General features: G+C 43.1%; 1 protein-coding gene across 2 annotated transcripts in view; it reads right to left on the bottom strand.

Moving 5' to 3' along the window:
- HTR1D (5-hydroxytryptamine receptor 1D) overlaps window positions 1–20,772 on the bottom strand; it is a 123,450-nt gene that overhangs the window by 90,210 nt on the left and 12,468 nt on the right. The window contains exon 2 of one of the 2 annotated variants that reach the window (XR_016314844.1): window positions 18,722–19,082. The exons of the other annotated variant lie outside the window; for it this stretch is intronic. The gene's annotated coding sequence lies outside the window, so the exon portion shown is untranslated. Of the gene's footprint in view, window positions 1–18,721; window positions 19,083–20,772 lie in introns of those variants that run through there. 2 annotated transcript variants of the gene reach the window in all.

The following is a 20,772-nucleotide window of genomic DNA, read 5'->3' on the forward strand; positions in this document are numbered from 1 at the left end:
ACACCTGCTGAGAGGGAGGCCAAAATTACGTACTATAAAAACCACCTATGTAGTCAGTTGGTCTCTGCCTTTGTGCGCCAACGTCCATCCTCAGACACTGTGGGCCCTGTGCGCTCGCGTTCCGCTGGCATGGCAGCAGGGGAGGGGTGGGGTGGTAGGAGCAGTGGCAGCTCCACCAGCAGCGGCTGCCTCAGTCTGCAGTCGATGATGAGTAGCTTTCTTCACCAGCGCAGTGAGGAAACTACTAACCAGCCGCAGCAGCAGCAGCAGCATCAGGTGGACCTGGAGCAAGAGCTCAAACAACAGGCTTGGGCCTACTTGGACAGCACCCTGCCAACCGAGGTAGACAATCCCCTTGACTACTGGGCAACGAAACTTGACCTTTGGCCCCAACTAGCTGAATTTGCCCTTGAAAGGCTGTCATGCCCGGCCAGTAGCGTGGCATCGGAGCGCGTGTTTAGTGCGGCAGGAGGTATTGTAACTCCGCGGAGGACACGACTGTCCACCCAAAGTGTGGAGAGACTCACGTTTGTGAAAATGAATCAGGCGTGGATTAGTCTGGATTTCAAACCACCAGTTCCTGACACAACTGACTAAATCCGCCATGAATCATGCCTCAAACATGTGCCACTTTCAGGTCTCCTCACACTGCTGGTGTGTTTAATTTTTTGACATAGGGTGCTGGCAGATTACGGGCCTCCTATAGCTGCTGCCAGGCCCCTAATCTGCCATAGGCCCCTATATACCGCCTCCTCATGCTGCTGCTAGGTCCAGAGTCTCTCATGGGTCCCTGTACGGCCTCCCATTGCTGCTGTCTCCATCGCCACACTCTGCTGCCATGTGCCACTTTCAGGTCTCTTCACACTGCTGGTGTGTTTAATTTTTTGACATAGGGTGCAGGCAGATTACGGGCCTCACATAGCTGCTGCCAGGCCCCTAATCTGCCATGGGCCCCTATATACCGCCTCCTCATGCTGCTGCCAAGTCTAGAGTCTCTCATGGGTCCCTGTACGGCCTCCCATTGCTGCTGTCTCCATCGCCACACTCTGCTGCCATGTGCCACTTTCAGGTCTCTTCACACTGCTGGTGTGTTTAATTTTTTGACATAGGGTGCAGGCAGATTACGGGCCTCACATAGCTGCTGCCAGGCCCCTAATCTGCCATGGGCCCCTATATACCGCCTCCTCATGCTGCTGCCAAGTCCAGAGTCTGTCATGGGTCCCTGTACGGCCTCCCATTGCTGCTGTCTCCATCGCCACACTCTGCTGCCATGTGCCACTTTCAGGTCTCCTCACACTGCTGGTGTGTAGAATTTTTTGACATAGGGTGCTGGCAGATTACGGGCCTCCCATAGCTGCTGCCAGGCCCCTAATCTGCCATAGGCCCCTATATACCGCCTCCTCATGCTGCTGCCAGGTCCAGAGTCTGTCATGGGTCCCTGTACGGCCTCCCATTGCTGCTGTCTCCATCGCCACACTCTGCTGCCATGTGCCACTTTCAGGTCTCTTCACACTGCTGGTGTGTTTAATTTTTTGACATAGGGTGCAGGCAGATTACGGGCCTCACATAGCTGCTGCCAGGCCCCTAATCTGCCATGGGCCCCTATATACCGCCTCCTCATGCTGCTGCCAAGTCTAGAGTCTCTCATGGGTCCCTGTACGGCCTCCCATTGCTGCTGTCTCCATCGCCACACTCTGCTGCCATGTGCCACTTTCAGGTCTCTTCACACTGCTGGTGTGTTTAATTTTTTGACATAGGGTGCTGCAAGATAACGGGCCTCACATAGCTGCTGCCAGGCCCCTAATCTGCCATGGGCCCCTATATACCGCCTCCTCATGCTGCTGCCAAGTCCAGAGTCTCTCATGGGTCCCTGTACGGCCTCCCATTGCTGCTGTCTCCATCGCCACACTCTGCTGCCATGTGCCACTTTCAGGTCTCTTCACACTGCTGGTGTGTTAAATTTTTTGACATAGGGTGCAGGCAGATTACGGGCCTCACATAGCTGCTGCCAGGCCCCTAATCTGCCATGGGCCCCTATATACCGCCTCCTCATGCTGCTGCCAAGTCTAGAGTCTCTCATGGGTCCCTGTACGGCCTCCCATTGCTGCTGTCTCCATCGCCACACTCTGCTGCCATGTGCCACTTTCAGGTCTCTTCACACTGCTGGTGTGTTAAATTTTTTGACATAGGGTGCAGGCAGATTACGGGCCTCACATAGCTGCTGCCAGGCCCCTAATCTGCCATGGGCCCCTATATACCGCCTCCTCATGCTGCTGCCAAGTCTAGAGTCTCTCATGGGTCCCTGTACGGCCTCCCATTGCTGCTGTCTCCATCGCCACACTCTGCTGCCATGTGCCACTTTCAGGTCTCTTCACACTGCTGGTGTGTTTAATTTTTTGACATAGGGTGCTGCAAGATAACGGGCCTCACATAGCTGCTGCCAGGCCCCTAATCTGCCATGGGCCCCTATATACCGCCTCCTCATGCTGCTGCCAAGTCCAGAGTCTCTCATGGGTCCCTGTACGGCCTCCCATTGCTGCTGTCTCCATCGCCACACTCTGCTGCCATGTGCCACTTTCAGGTCTCTTCACAGTGCTGGTGTGTTAAATTTTTTGACATAGGGTGCAGGCAGATTACGGGCCTCCCATAGCTGCTGCCAGGCCCCTAATCTGCCATAGGCCCCTATATACCGCCTCCTCATGCTGCTGCCAAGTCCAGAGTCTCTCATGGGTCCCTGTACGGCCTCCCATTGCTGCTGTCTCCATCGCCACACTCTGCTGCCATGTGCCACTTTCAGGTCTCTTCACACTGCTGGTGTGTTAAATTTTTTGACATAGGGTGCAGGCAGATTACGGGCCTCCCATAGCTGCTGCCAGGCCCCTAATCTGCCATAGGCCCCTATATACCGCCTCCTCATGCTGCTGCTAGGTCCAGAGTCTCTCATGGGTCCCTGTACGGCCTCCCATTGCTGCTGTCTCCATCGCCACACTCTGCCATGTGCCACTTTCAGGTCTCCTCACACTGCTGGTGTGTTTAATTTTTTGACATAGGGTGCTGGCAGATTACGGGCCTCCCATAGCTGCTGCCAGGCCCCTAATCTGCCATAGGCCCCTATATACCGCCTCCTCATGCTGCTGCTAGGTCCAGAGTCTCTCATGGGTCCCTGTACGGCCTCCCATTGCTGCTGTCTCCATCGCCACACTCTGCCATGTGCCACTTTCAGGTCTCCTCACACTGCTGGTGTGTTGAATTTTTTGACATAGGGTGCTGGCAGATTACGGGCCTCCCATTGCTGCTGCCAGACATGTAATCTGCCATGGGCCCCCGTACCGACTCCTCATGCTGTGACGTTGCAACAAGGTGTAATTCAACCCTACATATGTTAGACCGCCTTTACGAACAGCTAAAGGCCATCACAGATTTCCTGATGTTAAAAGCGGATAAAGGTACTCCCTGTGTAACTTAGATGTCAGCCATTGTCAGCTCATGTGTGACACCTGCGCTTGCTCAGGCCCTTTGAGGAGGCCACGCTATTCGTGAGTCGGCAGGACTATGGGATGAATGAGGTCAAATCGGCCATGGGCCCCCGTACCACCTGTTCACGCTGATGCTGGTCCCACAGTGTGACCTGGGTCCCTGTACGGCCTCCCATTGCTTCCACTCTGCCATGTACCTCTTTGAAATCTCCTCACACTCCTGCGGTTGTCCATTTTGTCATAGGTTGCTGGCAGATTAGCGGCCTCCCATAGGTGCCGCCAGGCCCCATATCGGCCATGGGCCCCCGTACCGCCTGGTCACGCTGCTGCTGGGCCCACAGTGTGACCTGGGTCCCTGTACGGCCTCCCATTGCTGCTGCCAGGAGGCAGCAGGGTCGCAGCTGTGTCAGTGGAGGCAAACGGCCACGGAGTAGAGCAGCAGCTCCACTGCAGCCTACCACCACAGCCAGTAGTGGTGCCGGTGTGCACGGAGGAAGTAGCAGTCAGCCAGTGAGGAGTAGCGGGTGCAAAGTTTCCTACTCGGCGGTGTGGCAAGTTTTCGTCAAGCCGCCCGAGGAAGTAAACGTAGCCGTATGTCGACTATGTGGCCAGAAAGTCAAGCGTGGCCAGGGGGCCCATGTTGGGACTACAGCGTTGCGTCAGCATATGCAGCGTCGCCATTCGGTGGCCTGTGAAAAACGTGATAAAGATACGGCGGTTCTGCCTGCCCCAGCCCAGGGTTCCATTTTGTCATAGGGTGCTGGCAGATTAGCGGCCTTCCATAGGTTACGCCAGGCCCCATATCGGCCATGGGCCCCCGTACCTCCTGGTCACGCTGCTGCTGGTCCCACAGTGTGACCTGGGTCCCTGTACGGCCTCCCATTGCTTCCACTCTGCCATGTGCCACTTTGAGGTCTCCTTACACTCCTGCGGTTTTCCATTTTGTCATAGGTTGCTGGCAGATTAGCGGCCTTCCATAGGTGCCGCCAGGCCCCATATCGGCCATGGGCCCCCGTACCTCCTGGTCACGCTGCTGCTGGTCCCACAGTGTGACCTGGGTCCCTGTACGGCCTCCCATTGCTTCCACTCTGCCATGTGCCACTTTGAGGTCTCCTTACACTCCTGCGGTTTTCCATTTTGTCATAGGTTGCTGGCAGATTAGCGGCCTTCCATAGGTGCCGCCAGGCCCCATATCGACCATGGGCCCCCGTACCTCCTGGTCACGCTGCTGCTGAGCCCACAGTGTGACCTGGGTCCCTGTACGGCCTCCCATTGCTTCCACTCTGCCATGTGCCACTTTGAAATCTCCTCACACTCCTGCGGTTGTCCATTTTGTCATAGGTTGCTGGCAGATTACAGGCCTTCCATAGGTGCCACCAAGCCCCATATCGGCCATGGGCCCCCGTACCGCCTGGTCACGCTGCTGCTGGGCCCACAGTGTGACCTGGGTCCCTGTACCGCCTCCCATTGCTCCCACTCTGCCATGTGCCACTTTCAGGTCTCCTCACGCTCCTGCTGGTTTCCATTTTGTCATAGGTTGCTGTATGGCCTCCCATTGCTGCTGCCTCCACCGCCACACTGTGGCTCCAAACACTGGTTTTGGCCCCGTGACTGGCCAAAGGAGTGAAGTGTGCAGTGATTCTAAGATCGACGGCACTCATCTGCATGTCATACTGACAGACAGTATTATTTCTCTTCCCCAGCAGACTCCAAGGGCATTTAAATTAAAGGTACAGTGTTCTGCACTAATATTAAGTCTCTCTGAAGCCTAGAAACACCCTTTTTTAAGTTAAATTCACAGCGAATTTATTCGACTCGAATCGAATATTGTCCACGAATTCGCCGAATCAGTCGAATCGAATTTTTCATTTCTTCGCTCATCTCTAAATACCACTAACAGTTGACTGTGGAATATTTAGTAACAAGGAAATTTCACAGATGAACTTACTGCACAGGTGGCAACCTATCACAGTACCACGCTTGAATTCACTGAGCTCCTGAGAGTGACCCATTCTTTTACAAATGTTTGTAGAAACAATCTGCATGCCTAGGTGCTTGATTTTACACACCTGTGGCCATGGAGGTGAATGGAACACCTGAATCCAATGATTTGGAGGGGTGTCCCAATACTTTTGGCAATATAGTGTATCTTGTACCCTGTGCGTGCAGAATACCGATTATATACACCTTACCCAAGATAAGTAAAAATTCTCACTCCCCACCTGACCATCTGATTGTGAATGGAATTGGTTCCATGTCAGCTAGGTTGGGAGAGTATTTGAATACATTTCTTCAGCCTAGTGTGTTGCAAATGAAGGCTTATTTAAAAGACACTAAGGATTTGTTGATTAAATGAGGTTAACCTGGAAGGGAAAACTGAGTTGTATATTTTAACAACTGATGTATCATTATTGTATACCATCATACAATACAATACAAGTATGTACAATCAGCCCTTAATTGGACATTGATTAGAAGCTAGGAGATTCCATATAATCAGAAATTTTTTGGAGGAAGGCATTGGAATATTGTTTATCATACAATTATCTTTGGTACCAGGGCTCCGTTTACAGCCAAAGAGGGAATGTTGCAATGGGTGCAAAGTTTGCAAAGCTTTCACCCAGTCTTGTGAACACTTTTATGGCCAAATGGGAGGATAATATAGTGTTTAATAAGCTGAGACCTGAGTTGATTTTCTAACGTAGGTTTATAGATGACCTTCTGATTATTTGGGAGGGTTCAGAAGGCAGTTTACATACTTTTTGGCTGTAACTATCTTTAAACAGGGTAATGGATTAACTACTAAGTTTTATTTTAAACCAACTGATAACTGAAACAGTTATTTGTCAATTGGTAGTAGGCACCATCCAGTGTGGCTACATATTATTCCATGTGGTCAGATGATGCACACTAGGAGAAACTATATCAATGACTAGGATTTTGTGGTACAATCTCAGGCCATTAAAGAGAGATTCATACAAAAAGTATACTCATCTGACCACCTGGATAAAACTATACAGGATGCTCTTGCTATTCCTAGAGAATGTTGTTTGAAGGATTAGGTTAAACAGGAAAGTTTGGAACAACAATGGAGCTTTTTTCTGACTTTGAGTGTGAATACAAGGAGATTGAAGCCATTTTTCAAAAACACTGGCATAAATTTGTGTATGGATAATGTATTGGGACCAGTACTGTCCAGCAGACTTTCATTTGCTTATAGGAGGGCATGTCATTCTGGACAAAATGTAGTGCAGAAAATATTAGATCATCTGGAAATCTGAGGAAACGCAAAACGTTTTTTTGCAGGTGACTAATCGTAAATATTCAATTTCTGAATTTATAACATGTTATACCACACACATAGTTTCCGTGTCTCAATGACCATGTGGCCTATTTTATGTGTGACACACTAAACGACCCCTTAAAAAGAGGATTGTGGAACACATGCAAAATATTCTTAATGGTCATAGACATGATAGTTTGTCCCTTCATTTTAGACAGTTCCATGCTAGGGATCCCTCAGGATTACAATTTTGGGGTGTGGATAGGGTATATTCCTGCTGGAGAGGATCTAAGAGAATCAGGGACCTGTAAGGGGGGAAATGTAGTGGATTTATGATCTTTGGTCTGGCCCCTGTTGGTCTAAATATCAAAATAGATATTAACTGTTTTATCAGTGATTATTATTGCATAGTGGACAATTTACTGTATATAAAATCTTTTAACTGTAGTAAATTATTATGTGGGTTCATCTTCTTAATCAATTTGAGTCAATATCATTTAAGAAATGTTTTAATATAATTGTATTCATTTTTAATCGATTGATTATTGATAACTAAAGGTAAAATATAGCAATATGTGTTATATTTAGATATATTTTTATATATTTGAATATATATAAAATTTTTTGGATATTTATATGTAATTATATGTATTGTGATTATGTTTTAACCACTTTGCTACTGGGCACTTATACCCGCTTCCTGCCCAGGCCAATTTTCAGCTTTCAATGCTGTTGCACTTTGAATGACAATTGCGCGGTCATGCAACACTGTACCCATATGAAATTTTTAATCTTTTTTTTTCACACAAATAGAGCTTTTTTGGTGGTAATTAATCGTCGCTGGGTGTTTTATTTTTTGCGCTATAAACAAAAAAAGAGCAAAATAAAAATAAATAACATTTTTCAAACAGGTAATTTTTCTCCTTCACTGATGTGCGTTGATGAGGTGGCATAGATAGGCAGCACTGATGGACACTGATGAGGTGGCATGGACAGGCAGCACTGATGGGCACTGATAGGAGGCACTGATAGGCGGCATTAATAGGCAGCACTGATGAGCTGGCACTGATGATGCTGCACTGATAGGCGACACTGATGGGCAGCACTGATGGGTGGCACTGCTAGGCAAAAGTGGGTGCCACTGCTAGGCACTGCTGGGCACAAGTGGGTGGCACTGCAGGGCACAGGTGGGTGGCACTGTATGGCACTGATCATCAGTGCCCTGATGATCAGCGCTGATCACTTCTCTGACAATTGCCGCTTATCGGCAGTACTTTCCTCACACTGTGACAGCGTGAGGAAAGAGCAGCTGATAACCAGCATCTGTTTACCCAGTGATCTGCTGTGTCATTGGACACAGCTGATCACGTGGTAAAAGGATACTGTGATTGGTCATTTACCGTATCATGTGATCAGCTGTGTCCGTAGGACACAGTGATCACCGGCGCCGCCAGGTGTGTGTCGCTGGTGGTGCGCAGGGGGCGTGTTCTGGAATGATGTCCATGGACTTCATCCCAGAACTAGACAACCGTGCTGTAGCCATCTTTCGGCTATAGCGCAGTAGGGAAGAAGTTTAAATGTAATTAGAATTTGGTTTTGTATTATGTATTTAAGATGGAAAGATATGCTATGTTAATCTATGTGGATTTGTAGTCATCCAGTTCTCCATGTTCGTCGGTGGTAAATTAAGGGTTAACTGAACACTTGGATGACCAATAGGCTGCTCATTACTACTGTTGTACTGTGAATAATCTGTGTGGCAAATTAGGGGTTTACTGAGCAGTTGGTTAATTATCAGGCTGCTCTCATCCATTGCAGTAGTATTATGGGGATGTTTTAGCCTAAAGCGTTACCTTTTGCTTGAGTAAGGAAATAAAACTATGCTTTCCATGCCACATAGCCACCTCCTGTGACAAAGTCAGAACGATGAAATGCTTTGGAGCAAGGTTACTTGCTCAACAAGAAGTGACATCAAACCTGGAACTGGAAGTGACATGCTGGATGAGTGGAGAGATCTGGGGAGGGTGAGAAGATGTGGATTGTACTCGACCCTATAAACCCGATGTCACTGGGTGTTTTTTCTTCTTACACTGTGAGTGGTATTATAATTTCATAAAGATAGCATTTTCAGCATACTACGCTATTGGGGACTGCTCTTTTTTCTTTACATGTATAATGAGCCTTCCTAAAGCTCTGAAGGAATGATTTACAGGTACCTCCAATGGAGCCACGGAGTTGTGGATTTACACTGAGCGCAATATGCCAATCAAGTAAATGAAAGGCATTTGTATCAGCTGAATGCCTGCCAAGAGGGAGTGGTGTCTCACAGTCACGTGTGGTGATCACAGGATTCATTTCAGAGGATGTTTGATTTAGTTTGCATGTTAGATGACTTACACTGGATGTGGACTTATTTGTGGACTTTTTGGTTTTTCACTTTTATCACATATGGTGATAGTTCATTAACACAGCACTGCTTGGAAGATTGTGGAGAGTAGATAATTGCAGTATTTTATTTTTCATTTATTTAGTTTAATCTGTTGCAAAGACTGTGATCACCAAACAGTATGTTGTTTACCAGGCACTTGGGTTCAACACCTTGCAGATTGGATTAACGAAATTAGGGGAAGATTAAGCATCCTAAAAATGCATTTTAAGGACTTAGGTACCAAGATTTGGAAAAAGACATCAGGGGTAGTATTTTCTGAAATACCGCCTGTGCAACAAAATCCACACCATAGAGGCAGTGGGAGCTAAGAGAAACAAGTAGCCATTAAGACGGTTTAAGATGAAAAGATGTGGTTTTATGGAGAACTGGGCTAGCTTCTAAGTTGGCTACCATTTCTAATGCAGGATAAGGCTGCACCTGAATGAGGAGGGTGCTGTTTTGTTGGAGGAGAAAATGCTTAGAAGGTTGAAGGAGTTTTTAAACTAGATTCTGGAAGAAGGATCCAAAGACAATTTAAGAGTACAGAATATAGAGTTGGGTGGAACAAGGAAGGAGGCAGGGCATAAACAAGACAGCAGGGAAATAGTATTATCTAAGATTAATGCAGGAAGTCTAGCAATTAAAAATTGTAATATAAGAACAAAATAATAAAAGGCTAGGTGCTAAAACAAAATTAGAATACATTTCGACAAATACCAAAAGCCTGACAAATGAATGGGCAAGATGGAACTTATTATCCAATTAGGATTTTGACTTAACGTAAGAAACCTGGTTGAACAGCCTACAGGACTGGGCTGGAAATATCCAAGGTCACATTCTCTTTAGGAGGAACAGGGTTGATATAAGAGATGGAGAGGTATGCCTATATGTCAAAGCAATCTGAAAGTGAGTGTGAGAGAGGATATTGGCACTAAGTGTGATGGCTCAGAGTCTTTATGGCTGGAGCTGTATATGAGTTCTACAGATAATAAATTATTTAGAGCAGTATGTTATAGGATCAATGGAAAGGAACAGAGGAATCAACTGTCACAAAAAGATTTAGCTGGGAAACAGGGTAATGTCACTGATTGGACAAATGAAACTGCCACACAGCTAAAGTCAATTCCTGAACACACTGCACAAACATTTTATGGGACAATGGGAGAAGCCCCTACTAGGAAAAATGCTCTGCTAGATGTGGTGATCTTTAAGAAAACAGAGCCGATGTCTAAATTAAGGGCAAATTAAACTGGTTTCACACTGAGGAGTTTTTGAAGCACATGAAAAGCTGAAGAAAAATGCTTCCCTATGTATGTCTAGGTGTATCTTCACACTGGTCCATTGTACTTTCGGTTACAACCGGCAGTTGGGGAATGGGGGTCACATTTTAGGTTAATAGCTTTGATCAGTGGCTTGTTAGCCACTAATAAGAGCTATTGGTTTGTTCAGCAGAGACTGCTGAACAGTTCTGATATAAGTTCCTGGTCACTGAAGAGACCATGAGCGTATAGCAGAAGGAAGAAGCCAGGTCTGTACGATGTACAGACCTGGGCAGCTGGGAGCAGTGCTGCAGGTCCGTACTCCATATGAACCTGGCAGCGAAGGGGTTAAGGGTTGCTAAATAATAGCATTTTCCATTTTATTGCATTGATTAAAACATATAACAGATCAGAAGTTAAACCTATGTGGCTGAATGCTAGTCTTAAAAGGCAAATTAAAAAAAAACAGACCTTCAAGAAATACCAAATGGAGGAGAAAACTTTGGCGTTTAATGGAAAGGACCACTATGGCATTTAAGGGTTACAAAGAATGCAAAAAGAAATGCAAAAGGACAATACGAGCATTGATTGTGAGAAACACATTGGTTCAGAAAGCAAGAATATGCTGAAAATGTTCTATAAATATAATAACAGTAAGTAAATATATCAGATGGTAAGAACTGAATAGGTAGGCCCCAGAAGGGCTAACATGGAATTCTGGTTACAAATTACACAGATAAGGCAAGTGTGCCTTTAGGGAGCTTAGCTTGGAGACAGTCAATACACTCCTCCTGATCTTTAAAGACTTCTTAGTGACTGGAATAGTACTGGCTGATTGGTGTAGAGCAAATGTTGTTCCACTGTTCAAAAAAGTGTCTGGATGTATGTCAAGGAACTATGGACCAGTCAGTCTAATACAGTGTTTCTCAATCTTTTTTCAATCATGGCATCCTGTAAAAGTATTTTCAGTCTCGAGAAAAGCTAGGGGGGTAGTAAAACCACATGGTTCAGCCACATTTTACCATCCTCCAGCACAGGGGCGAACTGACAACTCATGGGGCCCCCGGGCGATAGGGGATCATGGGGCCCCTGTGTCCTTGCCCAAACTCAAAAAAGCCTATGAAAACGGTACCAGGGGTATCTCATGGGGCCCCCTGTTAACCCCGGGCCCTCGGGCAGTGCAGTGCCCGAGTTTCCAAATGGTCAGTCTGCCCCTGCTCCAGCACTATCTTTCAGCAGAGCTAGCAGTGTAGAATCAGTGGGTAATTTTTCAAGTAAATACCCACTGACACCAGTTATCTTTTAGATTTCTGTAAGGGTGGATTTTCCCAACACCCACCAATGAAATGTCCATTCTTCCTGTTGACCATCAATGTAAAAGGTATTCTTCTTACTGTCTTCTTACTGTCTATCAATGTAAGGGGTGCTATTCTCACTAATTATCCATATAGGGGGTGTTCTTCCCACTGCCCATCAATGTGAGGGGTGTTCTTCCCAATGGGCATCAAGAAATGTTGGCATTTTTGCCCTGATGATCAGCTGGCATTCTTACTGCTATAACATCAATGTATGGCACTTCTCTACAGACAAGTTGGAGTCAGTTTTCCACTGGCCCTCAGTGTAGGGGGGCACTTAAAAACAAACTGCAAGTGTAAGAGGGTGATGGAAAGGCCAGCATCTCCCAAAATGTACCCTGTGCCCACTTAAGCTTGCAAATCATGATTTGCACAACCTAAGCCCAGAATATAACCACCTTACCACGCAAGGCACAAATGGCTGTACACCAGACTGTCCCCCTGTAAATAAAGGATTTTATTTTACCAGTGGAGGAATTCCACTGGTGATGATCTCTGTTGCATTGCATCTGGTACATTAAATTCCTTTATCTATTTGGAACAGTCTGGTGTGCAGCTGGTTTCTTTTTCTTGTTTGGTGGATCTTCTTTGTAGCAAGGATGAGCTCCTTCTGTTGCTAGAGCCCAGTGCTTCGATGAGCAGACCAGTTGTGAGGCTTCTGAATGTCACTTGTTCTTTCTTTGAGGCAAGTGATGGCTTAACCATAATCCAGCCCCTACTAATGCTCACGGGTTCCTAGGTGTTGTGATACATATTCCTATGGCATATCCAGTTCAGTATAATGACATGCCAAAGGTGTGTAATATCAGTAAGAATCTGGGTTTACATTTTTAAATAATACTCATTTAATTGATTTAGTGCATAATCTATCAACTGATATCATTGGCTTGCAGTTTGTTTAGGCTTGCAGTTCCTACTTTACATATCCACACCTTTGCCTCTGTCCTGACTTCCTGAATCAATTTGTATACTTTTTATTTTGGGTGTTGTCCTTTATCTTTCATGCTACTAGTTTGCAGCTTTTCTTTTAGTATCTCAGTTGAAGTGATTGTGTGTTTTTTTGGTAAACTACAAATACCTAATCGGCCTATCATTTTATCCACTACCAATCACTGAAAAAATAACCACAATGAGGATTTATAAATAAATAAGAAATCCACTGCCAAACCAGCACTGTACATGATCAAAAGAAGAATTTATTTTAATATGTATATGAATTGTAGCTTTTTGTCCTGCAAAAGAACTGGTCAAAAATTGTAAAAATTTTTATCTGGACTGCAGCCTGACTGCCCATGATCAGTCCCTTTTATTTAATAGATTTTTGTCCTTTTTCTTATGGAGGGTCAGCATCCTATAAGAAACCTTAGTCTCCAAACACGGAAAGGTTTCTTCACAGTGAGAGCTGTGAAAATGTGGAATAGACTTTCAGATAGCTTTAAAAAAGGCCTGGATTCTTTCCTAGATACAGAGAATATAACTGGATACTAACATTTATAGGTAAAGTTGATCCAGGGAATATCCGATTGCCTCTCGGGGAATCAGAAAGGAATTTTTTTTCCTGCAAGAGCAAACTGGATCATGCTTTTCTGGGTTTTTTTCCTTCCTCTGGATCAACTGTGGGTATAGGATTATAACTTTTTTTTTTTTAATCGTTGAACTGGATGGACTTTTGTCTTTTGTCAGCCAGACTAACTATGTAACTATATGTTGGCATTGCCTAGGTAGGCATGCATTCAAATGCAGTCTGACTAAAAATGCCCCCTCTTCCAAACTAACAGCCTTTTATCAAAGTATTGCGATATTTTCATAATTTACTTCAAAGTCCAGTCCACTTCTTGCAACAAGACAGAGGGCTCCTGACAGAACCCTGATACAGGATGCTGTCATGCTTTCAAGGAGCTATGTGCATAACCCTGACAGTCCTTCCTACTAGCCATGATCTACCTGCATTTCAGTGAGAAGCACAGTGATCAAGTGATGATATCACTAGGTTTAAAATAAGGTTTAATGTGATGAAAACAGGTTTTATTTTATGAAATCATTAGAATGTTGACAGGCAGAAAGGGAAGAGCCAGGGAAGGTAAAATATAAGCAGATACAATTTTAGCTTTACGTTCTTATATAGTGTAGTGTAGTCTAACATTTCAAGGATAAGTGTGCATGTTGATCGTTTTCTTTTCAAAGAAGAAATGCCTGCCCAGTGTCAATCTGTGAAGCCCTCCATGGAGGATGTTATTTTTTAATACATGAGCTCAGAACGTATAACTGGCACATGTTATTAGGTATTAAGTGGTTGTTATTATTAGCATAAGCTCAGCCAATAGTTGGATTGGCTACACTTAAAGGCTTTCAGCCCTCCAGTCACCCTGCCACGTCTGTTCTGACAGAGAGAAAATAAAGGTAGATAATCAATCATTAAGTAACCCCCAGAGGCAAGGCTGCACTATTATAATAATTCAGCAGTGAAGATTCAGATGATTAAAAATGCTTATATGTGAGGGATTCAATTTATAGGGTTTTCTGCTAAATAATGGGTTTTTCCAAACTTTATAATATACTTTTGCCCAGCTTTTACTAGTTTTAGCCTATGAAGAAATACTTATAACTAAATAACACATATCAGGCATTACTTAATTTAAGTCACTATTTGACCTTGGATGGGTTATGATATCACTGAGTGGTTATCTGCTACATGACAGCTGCATTATTTCTATCCCTAAAGCTAGTGTATGAATGTTAGCAATAGTTAAAGCTTAACGCAAAACTAAACCCACTGAATTGACTGTTTCCCAAAAGAAAGCCCAGGTTCGATATGTTCAATACATGTTACTAATGCTTTAATCTAACATACTAATGTTTCCTGTAGTTCTTTCATATACATTCTACCTGCTATCTCATACACAGTGTACATTCAAGGCATGCCTCTGATAATAGCTACCACATTTTCTACTGTGCTTATGTCAGCTCTGTCAACTGATCTTTCAAGCCCTCAAATGGCTATGTGTGCAGCACTATGGCAGCTGCAGATAAATTGAGGCTGTCCCAGGTAGATAACAAGAATAGAAGAGTGAATCCCCTGGTAAAGCACCTTGCTTATCAAGTAAGGGGTACATAGTACACACACACACACACACACACACAGTAAATAAACAAGTCTCCCATGACCCGTCCTTTAATATATTGTAAAAAAAAGTCCCATGATATAAATGTACCGTCAAGCTTGTCATCTTACAGTTCAGGTCTTCTGGGTGATATCATTGACCGATATGGACATGACCATAATTTGACCATAACGTCATGGGATGGTCATGTCTGTATATGTCAATGATGTCACCTGGGAGACTCCATCTTTCGTATACATTGCTGTGCGGACAGGATTGGATATGGTGAAGGGCAGTGGGTTTTGTCTTTTGGTGGCCTGGCAGGCATCAGGCAATATGATTGATGTGGATCTGCATCACTAAACAATGTGATTGATGGCAGTTTTACATTGTGGGACATTTTTTGTTTGTGTGTTAATTTCTTTTTTTTGTGAATGAGTGCTATGTACCCCTTACTTGTTTACAGGGGTTTGGTATCTAGGTCCTCCTTATTTTTAAAAGGTACTTTCAGATTCAGATAAGCCCTCCACCCACAGAGCAGCACAACCACCAGGACAGGGTTGAGGTGAAACGGTCCTTGCCCCCATCAAAGGATCCCACTTGACAAGATACTACCCCATGTGGAGGGAATGTGGCCTGGTATGTTTTAAGAGGGGCAAACTGCACACTTATCCCTCCTTTCCTGACCGGTTGGGATGCATGCTTGGATAAGGATCTAAAAAGGAGTTTGGGGGGATTCCCCACTGTTATTTTCAAGGGATCACCCTTAAAATTCATATCAGACCTGAAGGGCCATTTTTATTTTATTTTTTTACACTATTACACTTTGTTTACAATAACCTGTCAGTTGGGAATCTAGTTGACACCTGAATGTGACAGCAGAATTTGCTGGAAGGCGATGATTCAATAGTTGTTAGGTTGCTGTTGAGTGCCAGTTCCCTTAAACTCAGGAGTCTTGAGCAGGAAGCTGTCATATTTATCAGCGGTAATAATATCTTTCTTCTCTGCCCTCTACAATATTGAAATATCTCTCTAGAGACATTGATTCATTTGAGTCCCTCTCCACATTCACTTGTTCATGTCCTTTCAGTAGTCTACAAGGTTCTCCTAGTGAATCTTCACCCTGTTCTTCCAGGATATACCATGAAATGGGCAGCTGACATCAATGTCCATTTGACTTCAGAGAACTGGGACAAGCCTTAAGCCCTCCCCCACTGCCTATTTCTGGCAACTGGAGCTCAGGAGACAATCTTAAAGATTCTTTCACGTTGGTGCTGCTGTCCATCTTTATTACACCGGATTTACCCATACTTATCTGATGTGTGTTGGCATTGCCATGCTGCCAAAGGATCCTTCCTGCACATCAGGTGGGAAAGCCCTTCTATCCATGCTTTTTGGGCATTGGTCTTGCGGATTTATACCGCTGTTGCTGGGGTGACTGTTTCCAGTTCACCCCAATTAACCTTGCCCTCCATGCTTTCAGGTACCTTCAAAAGCATTAAAAATAATCATCCTTCGGCATTGCCTGACAGCGGCGAGAAGGGTGATCAATCACCATTGGAGGAGGACTCAGGTTTCCTCCTTGGTTGAATGGGTTATGGAAATGGACCATATTGAGAGGATAAAGCCCCCTTCTGGCTCGTGAATAGGATACGTTTGAACATTGCCACTGACTTTAGCTTTCTTGGAAGATGTTTCGTGAATCCTCTGAGCTATAAGACCTCCTTGCAGGGTAGGGGTAAGCCCTGACCCTAGTTTACAGACCTGTGACATTTTATCTGGTTTCCCATTCCTGGCTACATAAGTACTTTTCTTATTCTCTCCTACATTCTTCTGTTTCTTTTTTGTTTTTCATTTTGTCCTCCACCCCCCTCCTCCCCCTCCGTGCTGTTGCACATTAGTACCACTTGCTGTTATATTTCTCATATCTGGGTATGTTCATGTATAATCTTCTTGGTCCCGGCATTATCTATCTTATGCTCTGTGTGGGGGTGGAGTATCTCGTGCACCCACGCTTTTGTGTTGCATGTATTTATTTTCTCATTTGCCATTATTATGTTTCCATATGTTTTTGCTACCCTATATAGTACATTTGTACCCTACAATCCTGTTTTCTATTAAAAATAGTTAAACTTAGATTGAACACAGAAAAATAAGTAAATAATTTTGCTGCTGAATATTTCACTTTGCTCTGCAGCTGCGTGGCTGAACGCACATTCATTCTGCCGTTTGCACAGGAATTGCCATTTATATTATTTCCCCTTCTGGTCAAATGTTCTTAGCTTATAGTTTTAGGATATTTTGTCTTATTTCTGTTCTCTTCTCAAATGTTTTGGAAATGTTAAGGAAAGTTCAGGGTGAAGATGAGTCGCTGGTTGTTAGGAGGCTGGCATGTTCTGGCTCCCCAACAACCAGGAGGAAGCTGTCAAATCTAGTGGTGGTAATAATACCACTGCTAAATGTTTTGCTTCACACTGCAGCTGGAGGTCTGTTTGGCTGAACTCCAATTCATTCAGCCATTCACACAGGATTATTCATAGATTGTACACAGTGCAGGAGTCTCCCATGGTTCAGATATTCTTTAGGGTGACCACTTGCATGTGGTTGTGTACAAGCATAGTGAGATACTGGGAAGGAAGATGCAGTGGTGAGTCTGTGTGAGTCATCTGGAAGAACTACCTTAGTTTGGGCTTTGAATACAACCAAATCTGCTAGTTCTGAAGCTACAGAGTTTAATATAGTGCAGCTTGTTACCTGCTAAATGTAGTTATAGACCTTACTCCCCTCCCCATGCAGTAAAGTAATTAAAAGAATACCAAAAAAAAGTTAAGTAAAGAAAGCAGTTTACTAACTGTCATACACTGTTTGTGGGTGTCACCTATTGTACCATTTTGTTATTAGGATGTGTTTCTGATTATCTGCCTGTCTGGTGCACAGCTTTTCTTACCGGAAACCTATATTAAGAAAATACATAGTCTGCAATTGTTATGTATACCTTATGAAAATTACAGTTGCTGGGGCAGAATAGGCATCAAGAGCACCTGTCACTAACTTTATACTGTCATACAGGGGCCATGTTAAATAGTGACAGTAATTTAAAAATAAATACATAAACAAATAAATAATCATACACAAAAATAATAGAATGTAATAAAATAGTTTTAAAAATGAAAAGCTCTCTCCTATGCACCCACATACCACATTTAAGATAGTTAGGACACAATTATACACATATTAATTGAAATATAAGAAGGATAATTTTAGGGCCATCATTATTAGTAGCTCTAAACAAGTGGGGAGGGCAAAGCTGTTAACCTGCCTTTGGTCTTTTTTTGTTGTTATCCAGCTTTGCCTATAACAATTATGGAGGATGGGCATTTTGACTTCACTGACTGCATGCATGGGTCAGTGACTAGCCAGACAACTAGAATTTTTAGATGGATATCAGTTATAGCAGACTGTTTCTTTTTCTCACTACTGTTTTCCTTTTACGGAACCATGAATAGGCATAATGCCACAGTTAGTATTAACACTGTTACATATGGTGTCTGTGTGTCATCTTTGCAAAGGGGGTGCCAATCACAAATCTATGCGGGAGGTAGTGGGTGTGAGCAGATTTGTCTAAGCTGGCAGGGAGCCTGCATAACATTTATACTCCTAATAGGATATGCATTTTAATTAAAAAAAATGCAATCTAGTGGTTACCGTATCAAGTGAAGTTTTTTTATTTATTTAAAAAAGTATCTCCATTTTTTATTCAAAAGCACGTAACCACGACAATACTTGCTTCAAGTAATTTTACAAAGAAAATAAGTCCCTATATTTCAATCATGTCCAAATCAGCACAAAACTGGGCATCTTTGGCCTACAATGAAAATTTTAATTTCAGATTTTAGAGTAGAACATTTGCTTTCTGTTTTCTACCTTGGGTGATAATAAATGATTTAGTCTTGTGTAAACTGATGTAGATATCTAAATCAAAAAAGACAGTCTTGAAATTGAACTTTTCCCTGTTAAATCTTCAATGTAACCATCATTTTAAAATCCCCCAGCTATAATTGCTCTTATAAATGAGCAGAAATACATGCTTTTCTCTCTTTTGTCCTACGAAGATTAATGTTTCGCTCCATCATTCACAAGAAATGAAGAGATCAATGCTTGCATCATGCCGAAGTTGAATCTACATAGAGACAAGGGAAACAATAAATTTAAAGTGTGTAACTTTGCAACAGAGCCCATGGACTGCAAATTGAATACCTGGCAATAATATCAAAACAAGATGTAATACAGTACAGGTCATATTTTATGTGAAACAATAAATCCACAGGAAATAAAAAAAAGGTAACATTTACAGAGGTACAGCTACTTGCTGTGTGATTTTAAACAATATTTTGAAAAATATGATGAGTGAAATTTGTATGGGCGCCAGAGTGGTAAATTGACATAAAAGGTTTGTTTAAAAGAAAAAATGACAAAAAAAGGAAAGATTTTTATTCTGTAAAGTTATTTCCTAGTTATGTGCATATTGAGTTTTAAGACTGATTACTATGTGAGGACTTTATGGGTTTGAATCAAGGATCAACTTATACCCTTAAACTGTATAAATTAGATCTTTATGTAAGTAGTCCTTCCTTTCCAGGACATGTTTAAGTTAAGTAGTAGTGCACACAGGGTTAATTACCTTTTAGGCACAATAGCCCTGTGTGCTTTGGTTACAACCTTTCCCTATGAAGTTGTCAAAAACATATTTAAGTTATATATAGTCATCTCCTTCTTCATTGTTACATGAATCTAAGGTTTTAAATCTCTGAAGCAGCTTAATCAATGTTACATTGAGTGAGTGCCCACAACACCAGTTTCTTTAGAACCAAAACTCCCCATAAGACAAGACTTTACTTCTAACACCTACAAGAAGGTTTGCCACAACATATAAATCATATGAATAAAATATTGTCAATTATTATGTTTTATGTGGATAAACATGCATAGCATGGGCACTATAGTTTAAAAAATGCAAGCTAATTATTTGATCAACCGCCATATAGTACATAGTCCTATAACTTCACAGCAAAGTAGCCCTATACATCCACAGAGTCATCTGTTTATGTCCTGGAGCAGCTTCCTTAGGACTGAAAATGCTTAAACAATGTTTTTTACATAGCCATTATTATCATAACATTAGAAAAGCTTGACTATCGATGAGTGACCATGAATTGGGCTCGCACCAGACATATATGGCACAACTCCTAGATTGTAAGCTGGAAAGAGCAGGGCCCTCAATCCCCTCATGTTTTGCATTGTATTGTTATTGTTCTGTCACATGTTCTGTCCCCCTTTGTAATGTACAGCGCTGAGCGAACTATTGGCTGTATAATTGACTGTATAATAATAATAATAATAACTCCTTTCCAGATGAAGTGGGCGCAGTCCAGTGGTCCTGCCTAAGTTGGCCAAGATAGTAACCACTTATGCTGCCAAATTGTTCTATATGACAAAATCCAGTATGATCTTCAAGACTTCATAAATGGCAATATTTTATGCATATGATTTATATGTTGCAAGTTTTCTTGTGAAAGTAAACTTTTGGCTTTTGGAGAGTTTTTTATGCTACATTATTTTGAGGTAGGTAGGATTATGAAAGCAAGAAAGTGTTTTCAAATAAACAGGTGATAACAGCTGAAAAGTGTACCACAGAATGCAAAAATAGTTGTGTACTTAAAGACAATATTGATACCATTCCAGCCTTGAGTTCACACATGAGGCTCATTTATTTATAGGTATGTGAGGCTGATTTATTAAACTCCCTAGTGGTATGATTATGTCAATATTTCTGTGCTGAAAACGGTACTTTTTTTGCATGGAAATATGTT

Source organism: Staurois parvus, unplaced genomic scaffold (assembly GCF_062004578.1).
Source record: "Staurois parvus isolate SC_StPar_1 unplaced genomic scaffold, SC_StPar_1.0 ptg000464l, whole genome shotgun sequence".
Lineage (NCBI taxonomy): Eukaryota > Metazoa > Chordata > Amphibia > Anura > Ranidae > Staurois > Staurois parvus.